Below are 22,876 nucleotides of genomic sequence, written 5' to 3'. Positions count from 1 at the left end.
ATATATATTTCTCTACCTGACAGTTTTGATGATAAATGAGGGCATAAGATGGAGGATATAAAATAAATGGATAATCAAATAAGTAAAAGGCAGTCACAGCATTGTTTCTGAGGCAGTTTTTGGAAAGCATCTTTAATGTGCAATGCCGTACTCCTACACTCAGTAGGGGCTTTCCGGTGATGGCTACAGTGCAGCTCAGCCTGGCTGAGGCCCTGAAACGATGAGTGGATGAGCTTGTACACATCAGTCTCTATATATTTTGAAATCAGTAATTTTTAGAACTCCCAGTGTGTTACTGATGTATAAAAGCAGATGAGCCACAAGTAATCTTCTAGGTAGTTTGCATAGGCTAAGACTCAAGTTGAAGGATGTAAATGCCACTTGCAATTCACTTTAATAAGCCCATCTTTGAAAAATCCATGTGGTTTGGGCTCAGGGTTTTCAGCGATTCTGTCAGGACATGGTTGCTGTGCACCTCTCTGTGCTCTGTCTCTCCATTGGGTTTACTTCAGATACTCTCTTTCTCTGTGAAGAAGGAGCCAGCAACTGTTAGGGATCCCAGTAAAAATGTCATGTTTCTCTCACAACACTGGGTAAAAGATCTGAAATCAAGCTTTGTTGATGCTGATTGGCCAGACACTGACCAATTGCCTATACTTAGCCAGTTATCAAGGTTCAGAGACAAAAAGCACTCTCCCTGGGCCAGGTTCCCTTGACAGCTTTGCAATTGGTGGGGAGGAGTGGTCAACCATGTAACTCATGGATTGAAAGTGGAAGCTCAGCAGTTCCCCCATACAAAAACAAGGGAACTGTCAGCAGGAAAGCTGGGTTGTGCACATTCTATTATAGTTAGTTATCAGAAAATATTATTTTATGATTGAGTTCTTGTGTCCTTTATTTTCTGCAATAGAAAATAAAAGAAAGAGGACTTATTGTGTGTCTAATAATGGAGTCTATTATCCACTCCCCTCTTGCTTATTGTTGTGAAAAACCAAAGAGTATTTTCAGAGGAACACGGGTTCTACCTAAAGTTGTCCTACCTTGAAGACTGGAAGTGTGAAGACAAGCTGTGGAAAATGCACAGCCAACCAGAGGTCAGTGCAGAGGCTAAAAGGCATTGGCAAGTGAGAGCAGATGGAGCACAGGTGTATAAAATGGAGATCAATATGGTAAGGAAAGTCAGAAGACACCAGAAGGGTAAGGGAAAAGAATCTGACATGACTTTGGTCATGGAGTGAGTTCATAGGACATTGGGGAAAGGATCCTGTGAGTGAGAATAGGCTATACAGGCATAAATAGCACTGTTAGGCTAAAAGAGAGAGCTTTGGAAGGAAACGTCAGATTGGACTTTTAAAATTAAGCTGTTCCTTTTTTTTAAATGTCCTTCTATATTTCCAACCTGTTTGACAGTGGACCAAAGGAATGCCCAAAATACTATTTATGAGTGACTTCATTTTCCATGGCAGCCCCAGGCAAAGGTGAAATTTGAGCTTCTATTTATTGAGAGATATTCTGGCTTGTTTGGTAACCTGGTCTTTAGAAGCCTGTTGTTTATGAATTGGCAGCGGCTCAGAAGTACTCCCCTCTTGGTGTTGAACTACTGGATTTCCTTGTCTACTGCCCATTAAATTAGGGAATGTTGGACTTCATCATCTATTAATAGATTTACCAGCAACATGTTTCACTGACTAGTGACCTTCAGGGCTGTTCTGCAGGTCACAGTTCCTATGCTTTTCGAAAGGCGAACTTATGGGGTAGATATATAGTTGCATTGTGTTAATGAATAGAATGATTTGTTCTAATGGTGTTTGTAAATAGGATCACAAGTCCGCATCTTGTACAGCAATTAACCACTAAGAAGAATATATGCAGTGTATTATTTGTTGAAACTGTACTTCCGATTTGATTTGAAACTGTCTCATTGCTATCTGTTTATCAATAAAACTGTAGAAAAACAAAACAAAACAAAAATAAATAAATAAATAAATCTAAAAAAAAATTGCTTCAAAAAAAAAAAAAAGAAAGAAAGAAAGGAGAACTTAGTGCCAAAGCTGCTACCCCAAGGCCAGACCTGAGGAGCACATGCCCCAATGCTTGCCCCATGTACATTCCCAGTTCCTTTTGGTTCTAAGTCCAAGATGGTCAGTCTCAAGGATCAGCTGATTGTGAATCTCCCTAAGGAGGAACAGGTGCCCCAGAATAAGATCACAGTTGTCAGGGTTGGTGCTACTGGCATGGGCTGTGCCTTCAGTATCTTAATAAAGGACTTGGCAGATGAACTTGCTCTTGTTGATGTCATGGAAGACAAATTGAAGGAAGAGATGATGGATCTCCAACATGGCAGCCTCTTCCTTAGCACACCAAAAATCGTTGCTGACAAAGCCTATAATGTAACCATAAACTCCAAGCTGGTTATTATCACTGCTGGAGCATATCAGCAAGAGGGAGAAAGCCATCTTAATTTGGTACAACATAATGTGAACATCTTCATGTTCATCATTCCTACTGTTGTAAAGTACAGTCCCAACTGCAAGTCGCTTGTTGTACCCAACCCAGTGGTTATCTTGACCTATGTGGCTTGGCAGATGATGGGCTTTCCCAAGAACCGTGTTATCCAAGGTAGTTGTAACCTGAATTCAGCCCCGTTCTGATACTTAATGGAGCTTACTTACTCACTGAGCTGCCCTGGCTGGATCCTTGGAGAGTATGGAGATTCCAGCAGCCCTGTGTGGAGTGGCATGAATATTGCTGGTGTTACTCTGAAGAATCTGCACCCTGAGTTAGGAACTGATGGGGATGAGGAGCATTGGAAAGAAGTTCACAAGCAGGTGGTTGACAGTGATCAAACTAAAAGGCTACTCATCCTGGGCTGTTGTACTATATATGGCAGATTTGGCAGGAAGTATTTAAAAGAATCTTAAGAGGGTGCATCAAATTTCTACCAGGATTAAGGGGCTCTATGGAATCAAGAATGGTGTCTTCCTTAGTGTCCCTTCTTCCTGGGACAGAATGGGATCTCTGATGTTGTGAAGGTGACTCTGACTCCTGAGGAAGAGGCACATTTGAAGAAGAGGGCAGATATGCTGTGGTTGATCCAGAAGGAGCTGCAATTTTAAAGCCTTCCAGTGTCACCATGTCACGGTCTAACCTACAGGAGGATTTAGTTGGAGTTGTGCCAGGTGTCCTTTTTATCTGGCATGTGACTGAAGCAGTAATATTAAGATGGCCTGGGGAAAACACTAGCTTCTGAAAGTTAGAAGCAGAAACGGTTCACAAAACCCCACAGCTCTGTCCTGATGCCAGATGGTGCTTTACTTGTAGTCCTGGTTAGTATGAAGTAGCCCAGCATCTCTGAAACACCTCAGCTAATGCTGTGCAGACTCCAGTCACCCTGCAAAAAGATGTGTGTTATTCGGTTGCACAGCTTCACCCATGAAGCCTTGTCTGACCTTTCCCCTGTTGGTCACGGCCTGGGATCCAGTGTACAAATCCAATACTGCATGTCTTGTGCATAACTGTCTTAAAGGATTTTATTTTTTGTATTAAAAACAAAAGATCTACCTGTGAACCATGCCACCTAATGTTACACCAACTACAATACCAAATAAACCTTGAACAGTGGCTACTGTTAATGTATTGTGATGAGAGAAAGAGAGAGAGAGAGAGAGAGAGAGAGAGAGAGAGAATAAAGCTTAGAAGTGATGGGAAAAGCCAGTTTATGGGTTTAACACCTGAATTTAATTCAGGTTTAGATATTAGAAGCTGGAATCCTGAGGCTTCTGTTTTCTCCTTGATAATGGATATTCTACAGTGTTAGATTTCTAAATCCTAATTTTGATAAGGACATGTTTGAAGCAGTCTAGCTTCATTGACCACAAATTTAGAAATCAATGAAATGTGACCAAACATGGAATCTCTCAACTACTATAAGATGCCCTTAGAGGGTTATTGGAATGCAAAGAGATATTTACTGGGTCAGGGAATAGAAAGAAAATATATTTCTAAAATAAAAGGCAGTGATGATTTCACATTGAACAGTATGCCCAGAAATTAAATTAAATTGCAATTGAAATATAATTTTACATAATATTTAATTATATGACTATGACTACTTTTTTTTTAAATATGGAATGCTTCCATGAATTTGCATGTCATCCACACACAGGGGCCACGCTAATCTTCTCTGTGTTGGTCCAAGTTTAGTGTAAGCCCTGCCGAGGTGAGCACGGCAACAAGTATTTCCACAGACTTAGTTGTGAAAGTTTTCCTGATCCAAAGACAGCCACCCAGTATATCAAATTTGAAAGCATATGGACTGTAGCCAGACTGGGGTTTGAATCCCAGATCTTCCATTCAGTGGTCTGTAGACTTCAGTAAATTCTCTTAGCCTTTTTTTTTCCTTATCTGTAAAATAGAAATACTATTATTCCTCACTCCTCAGTATTTGGGCAAAGATTAGAAATAAAATAATATAGAAAAAAAAACCCTGTCATGTGAACCTATATTGGGTAAACAAAAGGGGTAGTTACTAGTTTTGCTATTACCATTACTTCTTCTGAGAAATAAATACCTTTATCTATCTCTGCTCTATAAAAGAAATTCCAGAAAGCAAATGCCTTTTCAAATAGTTTATGTAGTTAAAAACTAGCCCAATGCAGCAAAATTATGTTCAGGGCAGGAAGGCAGTCTTGCTAGTTTCCAGGAAGAGAATGTGGTCAGATTATTATCTTCCTGTTGTGTGTAGTTTCTCCCAAGAAATAATAAAGTATTTGCTCTCCTTTCTGTCTAAACCTTTTTGGCCATCTATGGTTGCTCCCCTTTCAGTAAGCCTGCCATTATTTCTCCAGCAGGTCCTAGTCAAAAGGCTTATAAGCCCTCGTGAGCTAACAGTGAAGTTTCAGCTGAGGAACGAAATAAAAAGCCAGTTTCCTAAAAATTATAACATACATTAATTTGGACTGTACTTCTTGGTTTGTGTCTTTCTTTTTCAATTTATAGAACTTTACTCTTTTTGTTGAAAACTGTCAGTTATTACTGTCTATTGGCCGCTTTTTCATCTCCAGGATAACAAATTTCTACTCTAACAGTTCAACTCTAGTCAAAGCAGGCAGCATGTTATAAAAAAATAAAATGAACTGAGTCACAGGCAGCCATAAACTCTCATATGCATCTTTACCTCCATAAGTGAAAGGGATGCTAGTACTTTAGAGAAATGTCATTTTTAAATACTAGTCTCCATAGTTATTTGTGGATAGTCAAATGAATGAATTAATGAATAAGCAAATGGACAAAGGGAATGTATCATGACTGTAAATCATTTCTCTTGAATGAAGTATACTGGGAGAAAAATGTTAAAATAAGGTAAATCGTTGATTAAAGTGCTGCTTAGGAACTAAGAGACAAATACACATGAAAATAAATTGTTGTTACCCCAAACAATGTGATGACTATAGTTCCAGGAAGCCCATAAGCCTCTGTCTTCTCTGGGATAGTGGTCTGATATGTAATTGAGGTTTGAAGAACTCTTCTTTTCTGGGGCAGAGAATAGCCTTTAGAATATCAGATTTGTGGCTACTTATCAACAGCTCAATCTACTTACCAGAAGTTTCTGACATCCACATTAGCAAAGATCTTTGAGAGATTCAGGTCGTGACAAGCTTGTACAAAAGAACCCAGAATTTGTTACAGTAGTATACTAAATATTAGTAGTACTCTGGAGACTAAAAAGAAAGTGAGCATCTAAAAATGTGCATAATCTTAAAGTATTTAGACAAGATTTAGATTTTTTAATAAATAGGAATTTCAATATGTTACTTAATTGGAAGTATAAATTTCCTTATCTAAAAAATAAGGCAAAAAAGTGCTGAAAGTACAGCTCAAAGGTGAAGTATCTGCATAGCTTGCACAGAGTACAGTGTTTGATCCATAGCACTGCATATAAAATGATAAATGATAGATTTTGATAGAAAGATAGATAAGAATAGTAGCTACCTTATAGATTTTGGGGGGATAGTATAATAAGATAATACAAGCAAAGCATTTCACATAAATCTTAAAGTATTATCACTATGGCTACTAGATCTGTTTTTACTTGTAACACTTCTGATACAAAGTGTATGATTGGGGCTGGGGAGATGGATGGGGCTAGGGAGATGGCTCAGTGGAATAAGCCCTTCCCTGGCAAGCACAAGGGCCTGAGTTCAATCCCCGGTCCTGAAAAAAAAAAGAACAAAATGTACGATATTTTTCTCACTCAGACAATTTCTCTGTCTGGATAGGAACTGGGTGTTGTATAATTCAATTTAATTATGATACTATGATAGTCAGCATCCAATCGACACAGATTAAGAGTTCATCCTACAATAATACCCCCATTTCAGATACCAGTTTCAAGTCTAGGCCATTGTACTTCTGAAAGGCCAACTATGAAATCAGAGGAATGGGTCCCACAACACCCTCCTCAGATTTGGTAAAAGCTTATGCTTAGGACTACCCACTTGGTATAAAGGATACAAATGAATAGCCAGATGGAGAGGTCATAGAGTGAGATCAAGCAGGGTCCTTAGCAAGGACCTTCTGCCCATGTAGATTTCATAATGCAACAGCTGCCTGAATCACACTGTGTAGAATTTTTATGGTGGCTCCATTACACAGTCATGACTGATTAAGTCACTAGTCACTGATCATTAACTCAGTTTCTAGCTCTTCTCCCCTCTCTAGAAGTCAGGTGGGGAGATGGAAAGTGTTGATGCTCTTGTCATGTGGTTGGTTCCATCATTCAGGAACTACCTGTCCATCTGAGTTGCACCTTATTAACAGAAATTTGGGCAGGACATGACAAGCTTAGTATGAATGACCAGTACTGCTATCACACTGAAAAATACAAGTTTTTGAGGTCTGCTCCAGGACCTGCAAGTGTACACCAAACATTCATCACTTAGTACATCACAGTATCACACTAAGTCATGGTAAGTGCTCAATAAATGGAAAACATCAAGGGTGCACAGGTCAACCTTTACAGGATTGAATTCCAAATGTCAGTGGGGATCACATCTGAAATTCTTCTCACATATGTTTCAATTTCCTTCTCTGTTCAAACAAGAGGGCTAGATCATATTGGAGGAACTGAGTGACCCTGTGAGCAAGAGGCTTAGGAAGGAAAGAAAGGGGTGGAGTCAGGGACAGGTGCTTTCTGTGGGCAGTGAGGGCCTAAAGAGTAGAAGGGGGAAGGCAGAGGAAGGAAGTAGAAAGGAGAAGCAGAAGAAAAGGGGCAAACAGCTTGCCCTGTAAGAAGGCAACTCCCTATAGGCAATATTGTTTGTGTTTTGTTTTATTTTGTTCTTTTTTTTAAGGAAACTCACTCTTGTGGACTTAGAATGTGAAAAGCAGTTTCTACAAATGGTGGAGGAAGTGGGTTTTCATAGTGTTTTTACACAGTTTCACGTTCACCTCACACAACTGGTGGAGGATTGGATGCACTCAACTGGATCCAAAAGAGAGCTGGTCTATGAAAACAAAAGAAGAATGCAAAAAAAAAAGGACAAAGAAAAGTTAAAATTGGTGCAACCTTGACTGTGTTCCTCACACAGCTGATGAGAAAGTGTGCCATCATGTCCCTGGAGTCTACTCAAGTGTCCTCATGTACTCACTGGGGAGCTGGCTCTGGACACCTCCTCACAGGTGTTGGTTAAAGACCTCAGTTTAAGCCATGCAGGCCTCTCTGCCAGCTGATGAGTCTCCTCATACCTTGGCATCTGGCTTCTGCTAGAGCATGTGGCTTGTGAACATGACAGCACACCCTGGATGGAAGTGGAAGTCATTTGTAATCCAGTCACAAAAACGATAGGTTGTCACTTTTAATTTTGTTGATTAGAACCAAGTCCCCAAATGCAACTTGTCCTCAATGACTAGGGAATTGACAAGTTCCATCTCTTGAAAAGAGGAATATCTAAGAATCTGTAGGTATATATTTTTACCATAATCCCAAATAGCTTCCAAGTTTCCTATTCCAAGATTGCCTACATCCGGGCCCTGTCTGTATCCTTAGATTCTTTAAAACTTCCTCAGATATGAAATCCTCTTATTGACTTAAACTCCAAAGTCCTTTCCAATACCCCCTGAAGTGTGAGAATCTATAAACACATGGAGACTTGGATGCCTTGAAGAAAGTGATGTCCTCAGTGGACAGGAGGTAGCTGCAGGTTATCTTTAAAAGGAGCCAAGCTAATCCTTTGTGCAGTGCCCTAGGCTGATGCATCTGCATGTTCATAGGGTTGTACTGGGGTGGGATCAACACACCCGTGTAAAGAACCAAAGAAGACTGCATCTTGGCTTTGCAGGCTACACATGGCCTCTGCTGCATGTTTTTCTTAATTTTTATTGCAACTGTTTAAAAATGTAAAAACTACATGCTGAGATTGCAGACTGTATATCCAGAGACAAGCTATCAAGCCCTGCTCTAAAATAAGCATAAGAAATATTCATTGTGTCCTTGAAAATATTTTAGATGTGCTCCTCTATACCACCCCATTTCCACATCTTCCAAATTTCCTAAAGAGATCTAATTTATCTTACTCTCGGTAAAGAGCTGGGACTCCTTTTTTCAGGTTGGGTACATTTTACATAGGATTCCTCTCATGCCTCCAGGGAGACAGAAACAGGTTCAAAAATTAAGTCACCAAAATGACTAATGTGCTACTGTCAGCAAAGAATTACAGACCTGCAGGGTGATGGTCTCTTGGAGAACTCATTCTGTATTTCTATCCATCAAGTGAATAACAATAACCTTCTCCAATACAGGGCGTGAAGAATGTATGAACAGCCAGTAAGCGTTCCTTTCTGCTCAGTAAATATTAGCACCACAAGGGCTTTCTATGGCATTAGGAATCTGTGCCAGATTTGACTTATAATGGGGGGGAGTAGAATCCATCCTCATCATTTGGTTTTTATACCTCCACTGCTTTCCCTAGCATCAACGTGTTTTATCAATAACATGTAACACATAAATCCACACACTCATACACACACACACACACACACACACACACACACACATACACAGAGGCATCCTCTGTCTTTATCAGGCACAAAAACAAAACTCTTACATGAGCATTCTTAAAAACAAAAATGTATACATTTTCATTTGGGATATTAGTAAAAATATGTTATCTAACCCATGTGTCAATAAAACAAAATATGTACAGATACAGATGCAAAATTAATGAATTCACACTCACAGAAGGCAAAGGGATAAACTAAAAGCAGTGTGTCATACTTAATGTTTCATAACCCCAGTTAAGAAGTATGGTATTCTCATTTTGCTCTCATGCCCAAACCTGCCCAACTACAGAATTGCAAATTTGAAGTGCTGCATGAAAACTACACAGAGCCTGGCCAACTCCTGCAGGAGGAGAGAGTTCTGATTGAGTAATTTAATGGGCCAACAAATCAACTATATATCTCTATCTCCTAATCATGATAACTGTGGTCTTAAGTCCTTGTTTAACCCTTTTAAATTTTTCCATGTAGGTCTCATTATTAATTATAATTAAAACTGACCAAAAATATCATAATTTAATTAGCTTTATGAGAATATACTCTGAAGGATCATCTTTAATTTTCAATAGTGTTCTTCCTGTAATCAGTTGTTCTTTCTTGCAAATTATTCTGATCATAAATTTATTAGCTAGTTGTTGAGGAAATTACCCACTTGCCATTTGTTTGAATAGTTCAAGAGCATATGCATATATTTGAATATCTGTCCTAATATTGTCATGTGATTAGGACTTTTGATTTAAGTTGACATGTTTTTGATTGGCATGCGCAGTGTTCATTACATTATTATTTGGAATTTTTCATTAGAAAATCTTATCTGCAGTTTACATGGTGACACCTACAGCCATGCTGACTCTTCCACAAACTGCAGATCTTCTAGGTGTCTGGGAAGCAGAGGAACTAACTTCACTGCATCCAGGATCATGTGACATTAGCCCTGAGAAGTGGAAGAGGTCTTATGACTTATTCTCATGAGCAAACTACCAAGAAGCTAGAAAGTCTAGACAGCCAGTTGTAACCTGCAGCAGTAGTTTTGACTTATAATGGGGAGAGTAGAATCCATCTTGTGGGCTTCCTTGTGTGTAGGGCTTCCTCAGGCCCATGCCATCAAACTGTCTGTCTACCACTCTCAGTGGCACCCGCTGCCTCAACTAGGAGTCTGGTCTCCATAGCAGTAAGGAGCTCCACAGGTGTGCTGCCTGTCCTTAGTGCCTGTGTGGAAGAAAAGTCCAATGTCCACTGAGCAGAGTGGGTCTCCTGCTGAATGTCCTCACCTGAAGAGATTTTTCTTTATATTGCTTTCATACCATATATATATATATATATATATATTTCCATGGAGAAGAAACAGCTGGAATCAGCTGGAATGCCTTTATCATTATCTAAAACAGTAAAGTTCATTAGATAAGGCCAGACATCTGAAAATGGAGCAGTTTGACAAGGAGAAGAAAGAACAGTCGACTGCAGGGTACACACTGGCGATGCAGAGTTGTCTTGGGTGCTCTGCCAGCAGGAGAGAAGATGCAGATGTCCCTATTTTTCTTTTGATGTGATCTGTGGCTATTTACATTGTTGTCTAAAGTAGAATCACCAGCCATCCTGGTCCTTGAGTCTGTTGATTAGTTGTTCCAGGTGACTGGTAAGAATATGATTTTCATTCAAGACACTTCTCTGCTATAGGTCCTGCCCTGACAGATGACTGGGAAGTGGACATCAAGGAAAGGCACACAGGATTTCATTTATTCAAAGGGAAACAACATGACAGTATGACTTTTTTTTGGATAAATTCAAGAACAGAAGGCTTCAGTGTTATCTGCTCAGTATAATGGTTATAGGATTTCTGTTACAGGAAAGGAGGTTAGATCATTACTGTTATCGTAGTTGTGGAGAGGTGGTAGGTCCGTTTTAAATAAAACGATTGCTACTAAATTGAAAGTGACAGCTGATTCTTCATGTGTAGCTTGTTGGGAAAGAAATGATGATATTGGAGATGTGGAGGAAGAATTGCAATACATCTGGAAACCACAGAATGTGTGCGCTTGTCCTTTTGCTGAGGGTGGCCCTGAGGGCTTACAATAGGATATATTTCTATCTGTGACAGAAAGAGAACAGATATTGGAAGCAACTGTCTCAGACCATCAGTCAAAATGCACATTGTAGACAAGGTCATGAAAGGAAAAAGCAAAATCTAGCCAAGAATATCTGCACGTAGCATAACCATGCACAAAGTGACTACCACATGCACACTCGACTTTAAAGATTTTTCTTTATGAAAAGAAATATTACTTGCCTTTTCAAGATATCAGAGGGTGAATTGTGCTGGGCTGTTTTCCTTTCCATCTATCTGGCCTCTCTTCTACTAAGTAAAATATCTTGATTACACATCCCACAAGCCTGGTCTCTCCCTTTGTTCCCAAGTTCCCCAAACCTCCTGTTTTTCCTGGCCATCAGCTTGGGTGTTTTCAGGATAGCATGACAACACTGGAGCTGTCAGTGACCAAGGCATAAATACTGTTTCTGTTCCCTACTAGTTATGGAACTGTGGAGAACTCCTGAGACTAGAATACCATTTACCCATCTATAAAGTATTACTTATATCTATATTCGGAAGGTGTTATGAATGTTAATCAGGATAACGTCAAACTTTTCTAGAAAATCTTGGCACCATCTCTCTTCCATTACCCCTCTATGCAACCACTCACCAAAGCCATGGATCCTGCCCCCTGACTATTCCTTGACCCATCCGCTTCTCTTCTTCATGTGCTGTCCCTTTATCTTTGGTCACTGTCATCTGCTCTTGGCAGCATTTTAATCCATTTCAAAGCAATTGCTCATTGCTACCATCCTTTGCCTCACTTTACTCAACCCACACCCCAGAAAGCAGCCAAGTGGAAGAGCAAACTTCCATAGCTTCCTACTGCCCTCCCTAGATATGCCCCAGTCCTAGAAAAGGGCATGAGTCCCTTTCTAATTCAGGCACTTGTTTGCACTTGTTTTTCTCTGGATTCCATTCTTTTTGTGGCTAGTGCTCCAGTTAAATTAAATCACTGCCAGCCTCAAATATGCATGCTCTCTCTCCTCCCTGAGTCTTGTTCCCCACCCCAGGGGATAGTCTCCCAATTCCTCCCACTCTATTGCTGGAAGTCTTCCACTTAGATGAATCTTATGCCACCCACCATCTAAACAGCCCCACTAGCCCTTCCCAAATCTTAAAAGAGGTCGAGTTCTTTCCCACATAAGGCTCTTCAACCTGCTCATCACTCCATCTGGAACATTCATCACTCTCTACTTCATTAAATTCTAATTAGTTTCACTTCCTAAATGCCTTAGACTTGTCAGCTGAAATGCCACTTCCACAGGGAAGCCCTCTCTGATGATCTCGTTAGGATCCAAATTAGCAACTTGCATTTCCCTTAATTAGCATGCAACTCATCATGATTAGGATTAATGAGTTTATGTAGTTATTTGGTTTAAAATTTTCTTAGGCCAGGTCCTCTTGAATATACCTCTTATATATACAAGGTCAGTCGATGACTGGGGAAGAGATCCAGGAAAGCACCAGCAGGGGTGTACTAGAGTGAGAAGGAAAGGAGAGAAACAAGTAGGAGATAAACAGGAAGGCTTCTGTGGGCAGCTGCAGGAGGGCTCATTCCTGAGAGCTGCCCTGCCGTGGGGGTGCCCAAGTTGGTGATGCCCAACTCCCGCCATCACTGGTTGAGGACAGCTTCATGTAGTCACCTCCCAACACCAGCATTGGTGGGTACACATCCTGTAAAAGACAGACAAAACTGCCAGGCAGCATGTACATAGGGAGAGCCCAGTGGGAGACACACAGGAGTCACAGGTGACTGCCCACGGGCTAACCACCATGGGCGGCAGCCTTAGGGATGGTGCGCTTCTTCACCACTACCTCAGAGCCCTACAACTCATCCATCCCGTGATTCACTATCTCTAGAGCAACGCTGTTCAACAGAAATATAATGTAGGTCACAGATGCAGATGTCATTCTCATGGTTGGTTTTTTTTTTTTCAAATCTGCTTTTCTAAAAGTGAAAAATGTGGGTGAATTTAAACTCTTTGTTTAACCCAAATCAGCCAAAATACCATTTCAACTTATAAACAATATGGTAATTGTAAGATATCTTACATTGTTTGCATTCTCTCCAGGGCCAGTTATGCATTTTACATTCACAGCCCTATCAGATTGGACTCACCACATTTCTAGTACCCTGGAGTGATGGACGGGTAATGGCTACCATAGTGGGCAACAAAGCTCTGAAGGACAGAGTCTGGAAGACCTGGATGCTTATTAAATGTGCTCATGACAAAAGTCTCAGCGGAAGCCGTGTTTCCTCTGAGAAGGTCTCTTGATCCCTCTGCTCTCTGTCAAGTGCCTGCTCTCAGAGGACCCACAGCCCTGCCAGCTTCTACCAGCACACTGTTGAACTTTCCTTCATCCACCATGTCTCCAGGTTGGCTGCTAGGGTAGGTGGGCTACCACCGCCTTCATTCTTGTGACTCTAGCTCTCAGCATTGTGTCCCCTGCAAAGCTGGGCTCCAAGATTTTAAAAACATTTTGAGAAAAAGATTTAATTATGATCTTTGTGAATCTCCAGTGAAAAGATACATTTTATATATTGATTTTATGAAAACTAACTTTTTTCTTCTGTGAAATACTGCTGTAATCTTAAGAGATTACTTGACTCATGGACACAGAAATTCAGAAGTTGGGAATGTAATATAGCCAAGTGGGCTGTTCTTGGCCACATTTAATGAACGAAAGTAAATCTTGCCATGCTTTCCATTCCTATAAGAACCAAGACAAATGGTCTTCAAACTGTGGTTGCCACACCTGCAGGAGCATCAAGAATATCACTGGGAGTTGGTTAGTGATGAAAAGTGTCTGCCTCCCCCAAGTCTCCAACTCTGATAATGCATATCCTGTAATCTGCACTGTAATGAGCCTGTCAAAGCCTCCTGACCCATGGTGAAGTTTGGGAAGCACTGCTTCAGAAGCAGTAACTTCTCTTTCTCTTTTTTTATGTATTTAGTGTAGGGCCTACAGGGTCTTACTGTGTAGATGAGATTCATAGTGATTGTCCTGTTCTCAGCCTCCCAAACGCTGGGATTATAGGCATGTGCCACCATGCCCAGTCTCAATCGCCATCTCAATGCCCCCAGAGGTGGGGCCTACATGACATGCAGTAACTTCTAAGTTACTTTTATAGAAGAAAACAATGAGACCCTAAATAACACAGCTTCCAGTACCTAAACTTTTATACATGCTAGTAATTTGCACAGTCTGCCTAAAGGTCTGGTTTTTTCCACTTGTGAATTGCAGGATACCTAAAATAAAGGAAATATCTTCATATCCTCTGGCTCTGCACCTTCAGAGTCATCCAACTGAGGATTGAAAACAATCAAAAAAATCACTGTACCCGTACTGAACATGTATACAATTGTTCTTTTTCATAACTCCCTGAACAGTGCAGCATAACAATTATTTACATGGCATTTATATTGTATTGGAATTGTAAATAACCCATTTTATGTAATAGGCTTGGCCATACATGGATCTTGGTATCTAAATGGCCTCCAGAATGAATTCCATGTAGTTATGGTAGGACAATTGTATTTTCATGTAAAGAAAAGGGAATAATGTGCTGACATTTATTCTGCAGCAACATTAAATATATATTAAATTAAAATGTGGCCCAATAAAGTCTCTGTTGTAATTCTGCAATTTTAAATAGTAATTAAATGCATAGAGAGTGAGCACTGTCTACAGAACTGTATTTGGGGTCAGGACACCTTATTATAAAAAGATTATATGGAATCACGTAAAACCTGCACATTGCTCTCATCCTAACCTTCACAATTCTAAACCATTATCTTCATTTAAAAAATAATTATTACCTAAAATAGTAGGTCTCGATGCAGAATTAACAAATATGGGAGGAAAATGATTTTTAGAAACCATAGAAATGAATGCTTCTATTTTCCAGGATAATATAGGGCTGCCCTCAACCTCAGATGTGCATGTCTATTCCAACGTACCCCAAAGAGGACATAAATTAGACTTTCCAACATGAAAGACTTTTCCCCTGGGAGTTGCCCCAGTGGACACTGGCTTTGCCTGTACATCTGCTTTCAGTAATGTCCAGAGATTCACATTTCATGCCAGGCAAACACCTTTTATTGATTCACATCTATAGATATGAGATATATTTTAGAATTTTCTGCATAATCACCAGCCTCAGTGTCATCTTGTGCTTCCTCATACATCTCATGGCACCCTTCCCTCCCTCTCTTTTGCCAACTTCCAAAGGGAAAGGCCTTTGTCTTCACAAAACCTAATTCATTCATTTTATGTAACAGGCTTGAGCACACTTCTTGGTATCCAAGTGGCTTCCAGAACTAATCCCAAGTAGTTATGATGGGACAATTGCTTTTTTGTGTGAAGAAAAGGGAATAATGTGCTGACTTTCACTCTCCAGCGTCTTCAACCCTGTAGGTACCCAGCAAACATTAATTGATGACAAAGATATCTGATAGCTTTGAATTTATTCATGGGATGACTCTTCTATTTAAAGAACACTTATATACTTTCCATTCTTCAGCAAAAAAGCAGTTGCTTTTGCCAGCCCTGTATTTAACATCTGCACAGAGCACAATGTGTGCCTGTTTTAAACAAATGTATGGGCACACTGGTATTCTTGATTCAGGAACATAAATGACAACATGGAGAAATATACTTTCTAGAAGGAAATTTAACCTGGGGGCTTAAAGTTAATGGAAAAGTACAATTGTTGCTTTGCTTGAAAGACAGAGTAAAGCAATCCCATTGAAATGCTATTATGCTAACTTAACTTTGGTCATAATTTTCCAAGTTACAGGGCAGACACCAGCTTATGTGCATACCTGAGAATAGATGTGATTGATGGTCAATTCACCAGCATAGGCCCATTAGCGGGCTAGCAGTAAATGTCATCATAATTTGACATCTAATATCAGTTCCACTATGAAATCCTTGGAAGATTTTGGGAATGTTGCTTAATTAACATCTGTTAGTTTAATTTTTTTTATAAAATCACATTAATATGTTTCTTATTACTGCTATTCCTTAACAGTTATAGATTGTGTACAAAACGCTGTTTCACCGCCAGGTGCTGCAACTTCCCCCAGGAAAGTTGTGCTAATGAATAGTGTTTGTAAAGTACTTGGAAATCCTTGGATTAAAAACTAACCATATCAGAGTAAAAGTATTTGTATTAGCACGCCATGTGGTAAACCATATGTTATCTATTAAGAGAGCGTGTGTGATATTGAAAATAGATCTCAGTGCATTGTCTCTTGTTATTTTTGTACCAAGATATCCCACAGCAAGTCTGGTATGACAGGGTCATACCTTTGATGTCAAAATCTCACAAAATTCAATCCTTTATGGCCGACATTAGAGATGCTCCTTAGTGAGTATTTGTCAACCTGCTTGCCATTACATAGAAAGTAGAGAAGGAACAGTTGCATACCACAGCCTCATGTCCTTTCCCACCTCAAATATGTCTCTCAGTGAGGTCTTCCCTGACAGACAAATATGCTATAAAAAGAAGAGGTTCCATTATTTTTTCTTCCACATAAGTGGCTATGTTGTTTGAGATATACTTATCCAGGGATAGGTCTGAAACAACTGTCTTCTCTGTTCTAGAACTAATGACCAACCCATGGGTCTCTCAGTAGAGCTGCTTCCATCAGGCAAAAGAATGCAGATCCGCATTTTTCCACAAAGGCTATGGAGGCCACACTACCTCCCATGAGGTCTGAGATAATGAATCTAGAATACTATAGTGTAACATATAACAACTAGCCCAGGAAAAGAATGCTTTCTTTTAGCTCATCTTCACTCCACTAAGGGGACAAAATGTTTCTGGGTGGGTTGTCACAGAAGCCTACACTCTCCTGTCTAGGCCATCTTCCTTAAAGTTTTTCTCCACATGACTTACGAATCTCATGTTTCATAAATAATCTGAAGGCCTATGAATAAAGAATAGTCCTCTCTTTTTACTTCATTCATCCATGAACTTGTGAGGCAAGCCCAGACAAGGAGCAAATAGATTTCGTTGATCACAAACATTTGTTGAAACTATATTGTGATCTCTTTCTAGGTACTTGAGAGCCATCAATAAATTAAGCAAAGATCCTTGGCTGGGTGGAACTTATATCAAGCAGGGATACCAAAATCATAAACTTAATTCCTTTATAAATTCTATAGGAGAAAATCATGAATAATTGGAAAAACAAGAAAAAGTTGATCTGAATAAAGAGAAGAGAGTGTGTGAGGTAGAAAGATACTGAGATTCTCAATGGAGTCTTCAGCCCAGTACCTTATTGCAAAGTGGATATTTGAGCTAAGGTTGGAAGGACCTGGGGAAGCACAGCATCCAGAGAGGCCAGGCAGTGGTGAGGCCAGGCAGTAGCAAAACCTGGGGAAAAGAGAGCTAGTGACTGGAGGGTCAGCATAGAGCCCAGTATAGCTGTAGAAGGATGTGAGGACAGGAAAGCACTAGCAGTCTCCACTACTCAGGGTCTCACTGCCATCAGTGTTTGAACAGGTGCTTGGCAAGATATGATTCTTATCCTCAAATGTGGTGGTATCTAGGTGGAGAGCAGTCCTTCAGGACAAGAGCAGGGACTACAAAGCATATAGGGAAGTCACTGCTGAAGCCCTGGAGCAAGGGATGGAGGCTTCAAGCAGGGTGGTGAAAACAGTTGACTCTCGCTTACTCATACTTCCTTTACCTAACTTCATTTGATTTTTAGGAACTGTTCTCAGCTATTAAAAGGACATTTTTAAACTAGCCCACAAGTTAATAAAGTTTAAGTAGTAACACAGAAGTGTATCATATCTTTTTTACAACTAAAATGAAGTTCAAGTAGAAAGTAGTAATTAAAGTTTGGGGAGAAAATGACTTTTTTTCTTCATCATCCTGGCAATGTGTGTGGGCCCCCTAACTGATTTAAGGCACTGCTTATGCTTCTATAACACATATAAAGAAGAGGGATTTCCAGAACTCACACCATAACACAGCAGAAATATAGGAGGAAGAGATGATACTGTGAGACAGGAGTCCAGAGAGGTACCGGGGTCAAGCTTGTTCTTTCTGGAACAACAGGTCCCAGCAGAACTTAATGGAATCCTTCATGAGCTGCTTAATCCCTCCTGAATCAGCACCTCTAAGAACTTGGTCACCATCCAAAGGCCCTGTCAGTGATAAGTTGTATCACTTCACATCCCATCCTGGGTATGAGGCTTCCATCACAAAAAATGTGGTTGACATGTACAGCCTATATCCAAACTGTCTTAGTTATTCTTCTCTCCTTGCTGGAATAAATACCTGACACCCAAAATGAAGGAAAGAAAGATATATGTAGCTCACAGTTGTTGGAGGGTTCAGTTTATACTCAGTTGGTTCCAAGGCAGAGTGTCACATGGCAGAGAAGCTTCTCATGGCAGCAGCAAACAGCAGGAGCCAAGGTAGGGACTACAGCACTGGCAGCTAGCTAGCCTCTCCTCACTTCCTTACATTTGAATGCAGAGTGTCTGCCTCAGAGCACTCACACCCATAATCCCATCATTGGATTAAGAATCAATGACAAACTCCAGTAGCTGCCCCATGACTGAATGAGGCTTTGGGGAGACAAGTAGACACAAACCATAACATTCTGCTCCTGGACCTCAAAAGACTCATGCATATCCCTTTATGCAAAAGACATTTTAATCCATCTCTAGGAGTTGCCAAAGTCCTAACAGTTTCATCATTGCTGAAAAACCCAGGTCCCAAGATCTAAGGCAAACTCTTAGCTGTGATCTCTGTACAAATGAAAAGTTAAACATTTCAAATATTCAATGGCACAAGATAAATATTACCATTCTAAAAGGTATACACAGCAGGATACCAAGCATTTGGACCAAAGCAAGCCCAAAATCCAGAAGTACAAGCATTAAGTCCTGTAGGCTCATGTGAAACATCCAAGCAATCTGTGACAAATTGTGAGCTACATGTGGCGCCACCTCTATGGCACTTCTGCTGGTAGCTCCCATGGCTTCTCTTATAGGCTGACTTTGCTCCCTCTTTGCAGTTTTCCTCAGATGATACATGTTCCTGACTTTTCCACACTTCTGGGGTTTCCACTGAATAGGCTTTTCACTCACTGTTTTACATACTGACTCACTGTTTTACATACTGCTGATCCAGAGGCACACTGCCTGGCCTCCCAGGCCTTCTTCTAAAATCTAGGTGGAAGCCTTCTTAATTTCTAAACTCCTACATTCTACAAGCACCTAAAACCAATGCGATGCAGATGATGCCAACATCTGCCACTAGCTGGAGCAGTAGCCAGGCTTTCTTCTGTCTTGGCTGTAGGGGTTGAGTATGCGGATTGCTGAGAACTCTGATCCTGATTCCAAGGAAAAAATTCTCCATGCCCATGCCACTCTGGAACTTAGAGCTCTGAGGCTTTTTCCCCAGGCAAAGTTCCTCACCCTTGCAGATCTAGGGCTGCAAAAGGTGGAGACATATCACCTCCTGTGATGCCCTCAGGCCATCTTTTCCATTTTCTTATTCCTTCTCAGCAATGGATATCCTCTCAGCTCTATCTTTGCAATCCACAGCTTTCTTAGAGCTTCCTTTCTGACCAAATTCACAGCATTTTACATCATACTGCTAGGATCTTTGCTCTTGATTCTCAACATAAATCTGACTGAAAAACCCCAACAATAGCCATGCCACTGCTTCAACATTTGGCTCTTTGAAATTTGTTTTGAAAGATTAGTCAGTCCACCATGCTTAATCTCAGTCTCAGGCGAATCTCTGAACATGAGCAAAATACAAAAAACTTTCTGCCAAGCCTAAATATACATTGGTTTTCTGGAGTCCAACAATCAGTGCAATCCTTCCCAGAAGAAACCTGCCCAACCGGGTCTTTACAGGCAGAATTTCTATCAGCCTTCTCATCTTCTGAGCTTTGACCAGAATCTCCCATACAGAACAGCTGAAGTTGTTCCAGTGCTTCTCTTGTAGGCAAATTCTCCAAACCTTTCCTTTCTCTTCCCATAAGCCTTACCCAAAAGCTTGTAATTTGCATGCTTAAGTTGTCACAGGAACAATTCCACTCCTCTACTACCAAATTCTGTCTCAGTTACTCTTCTCTCATTTCTGCAACAAATACCTGACACCCAAAATGAAGGAGAAAAAGGTTTATTTAGCTCACAGTTAGGGGAGGTTTCAGTCCATACTCAGTTGGCTCTAAGGCAGAGTGGCACATGGCAGAGATAAGCCTTTCATAGCACTGGCAAGGAGAAGAAGCCAAGGGAGGGGCTAGAGCACTTGCAACCAGCTAGCCTCTCACCATTTCCTTAAAATTGTATGCAGAATGTCTGCCTCAGGGAACTCAAAGCCCTAATCCAAGAACTGGATCATGAATCAGTCACAGACTCCAGAAGCTTACCCATCATTGTATAAGGCTTTGCAGAGACAAATGGACACAAACCATAGTAAGCCAAAAGCTAGATCTGAGGCTTCAGTACAATCCAGATCTGAACTGAAGACTCAGCTGTGCCACCCACTGGGTGACAGCAGGAAAGTCACTTGAATTCCTACTGCTCTGAGTTCTGCATGTGGAAAAATGAAGACAAAAGTCTAACTCAGTGGGATCATTTATAGTTTCACAGTAATGTATGCAATGTGGAAGGGTGTATGCCATCAAAATGAGAGGAGAGAGTTGATAATGTCCCAAATGCCCAGTACCAGATTTGGGCAGAGTCAGGAGGACATCATCATTTCGGAATGAAGGAAATCAAAGAGACTGACAACAGAATCTTGTATATACCAGAGGATATCATTGGAAAATTGGCAAATTTTGAGTATGTTCTGTGTCTTAGAGAGTAGGAATATCATCAATTTTGATCTTGATGGTTATGCTATGTTTGTGACAGAGAATGTACTTGTTTGTAGAAAATACATACTAAAATATTCAGGGCTGATGGAAATAATTAGGGAGTGATTATCCCCAGTATTTCAGAGAAAAAAAATTTTTCATACTGTTGTAACTTTCTGTTGTTTAAAATTATTCCAAAGAGGAAATATCTTTTATAAAAATATATCAGTGTTTATGACAAGATGAATATGTAATAAGATAATTTATAAGGATACAAATATCGCTGGCATTTAAAAAACACTAAAGTTTGGGATTGTAGTATTGCACTCACCTGCTAAAACTAGCAGAAGAATATGATTCTTGGTGCCCTTCATGTTGTCTGTTAACTCAATAAATCCAGAGAAATGATTATAGTTATAGCTAAGTGATAGTTTGACTTTTCAGCTCTTATTTGATTAAGTATTTTCCACATTTTTGCTGACCCACATTTTAACTATCTATCCCAGACAATGAATATTTGTCCTATATTCAGGGATGCCATGATAGGCTAGAATCAGAGTCCCTAAACTAAACTCAATAATCTATGCAAAACATTTCAAAACTGAGAACACAGGCAACATTCAGTGATTACTAGCTTTCATTACCTAGTATTATCCATATCCTTCCCATCTATGAAGTTGAATAAAACATAAACCTTACTATATGAGGGTCAGGGCACACTCTTAGAGGAGCAGTCCTCTCTTATGTGAAATAATTTTATGTTAAATCTATATCTTCTAGAGGATTTCAGAAAGTGTGAAATGAAAATACAGATGAGGGAAATTCAAAATTAAAGACTTACACATAAAACAGGTCTAACATCTTAGAAAAGATAACTTGAAACCTTTTTGACCTTAGAAAAAGGAAATATCATTTTTATTAGTCAGTTATTCAGTTTTTTACAACAGTTTTAATGATGCATAATAAATGACCCCTGAATTCCTTCCTCACAGCTCCGTACTTATTCTCACACTCATAGGTCTGCGAGGCATCTGTGGCTCAGCAGATGTGGGCTGCACTCAGGCAGATGGTCCTGCTTCAAACTTTGAGTTGCCTGAGCCTGGCTCCACACTGTAGTTGGGTTCAGGTCTACTCTACATGTCTCACCCTCCTTAAACCAGCACCCACAAAACATCTTGTTACCATGAAAAATGTCAGGATCACAAGAACCAATGAAGTGCTTTTAAGTCCTATCATTTCATTCTTCACAGCACAGAAAAAGATCAAATTCAACATCAAGGGGGTGTATTTGCTACCCATGAGGAGAGGATGTTCTAGTACTGCTATCACAGGAGATTGAAGAATTAGGGCCAAGACTAACCTAAAAGTCACTACATTTAAACTGTTTGCACTTGCTTGATGCCTAGAAACTTTGAGACCTTTACAGAAAAAAGCTTGTAATCCCAGCTACTCAGGAGGCTGACATAGGAAGATCACAAGTGTAAACACAGATGGGGAAACTAGGCAAGACTCATTTCAAAATAAACTTAAACAGACAAGGGGTAGGATTGTAGCTCAGTAGTAGAGCATTTGTCCATTAGGTATGAGGCCCTGGGTTCAATCCCTAGTGTGGTCCAACTAAAAGAAAGGAAAGGAGCGATCACTTCAGCAGCACATACACTAAAATTGAACAATGCAGAAAAGATTATCATGGCCCATGCACAAGGATGGCATGCATATCAGTGAAGAACTCCATATTTTGAAAGGACAGAGAGTGAGTGAAAGAGATTTATCTGTGTATGTAATCAGGATGGTTTGGACAACTGTACTGTGCATTTCCGCTGGTTGACGGAAAGGAGCAGCTAATGCTTAATTTGTTTCATCTCCTTTTACCAATTGTTTGTGCTTT

General features: G+C 40.1%; 1 protein-coding gene and 2 non-coding genes across 3 annotated transcripts in view; 2 read left to right on the top strand and 1 right to left on the bottom strand.

Moving 5' to 3' along the window:
* The window catches only part of Macrod2 (MACRO domain containing 2), a 1,506,514-nt gene that overhangs the window by 1,341,421 nt on the left and 142,217 nt on the right, over positions 1–22,876 (top strand). The window lies entirely within an intron of this gene.
* LOC111817902 lies at positions 4,120–4,225 on the bottom strand. The gene has a single exon (XR_002822003.1). It is a non-coding gene; the product is annotated as a U6 spliceosomal RNA (small nuclear RNA).
* On the top strand, positions 22,624–22,729 carry LOC111817903. The gene has a single exon (XR_002822004.1). It is a non-coding gene; the product is annotated as a U6 spliceosomal RNA (small nuclear RNA).

Source organism: Octodon degus, unplaced genomic scaffold (genome assembly GCF_000260255.1).
Source record: "Octodon degus isolate 3935 unplaced genomic scaffold, OctDeg1.0 scaffold00073, whole genome shotgun sequence".
In the NCBI taxonomy this organism is placed as follows: domain Eukaryota; kingdom Metazoa; phylum Chordata; class Mammalia; order Rodentia; family Octodontidae; genus Octodon; species Octodon degus.
This window is presented reverse-complemented; position numbering and strand designations above follow the sequence as displayed.